Here is a 320-nt window from a genome sequence, read left to right as displayed (position 1 = left end):
TTATTTGCAATTTTCATTAAATTTTAATACTGAAACTACTTAGTTTCTATTTTTCAAAGAACCATCTAAAACTGACGTAATGTAACTGTTGTGTTCATATGTGACCAACTTATCGTTAGCTCAAATCTCAAGTTTGAAAACAGGTTATGTATGTGCCGACAAAACACAGTAACGACCATGGATGGACATGAACCGCATGAACCTGACGGACGCAGGCGCAGGGCTGGGATAATTTTTCCCTCGGCCGGAAAGTGGGGACGAGGCAACCATGGTGGGGTCTGGTACTTGACGGGGGTATGTTAGGCATGGTCAGCGAAGGC

The sequence above is a fragment of the Ceratina calcarata genome, unplaced genomic scaffold (assembly GCF_001652005.2).
Source record: "Ceratina calcarata isolate Rehan_Ccalc_2016 unplaced genomic scaffold, ASM165200v1 scaffold3038, whole genome shotgun sequence".
NCBI classification, from domain to species: domain Eukaryota; kingdom Metazoa; phylum Arthropoda; class Insecta; order Hymenoptera; family Apidae; genus Ceratina; species Ceratina calcarata.
The sequence above is the reverse complement of the archived record's forward strand: the minus strand, read 5'-3'. Positions refer to the sequence as shown.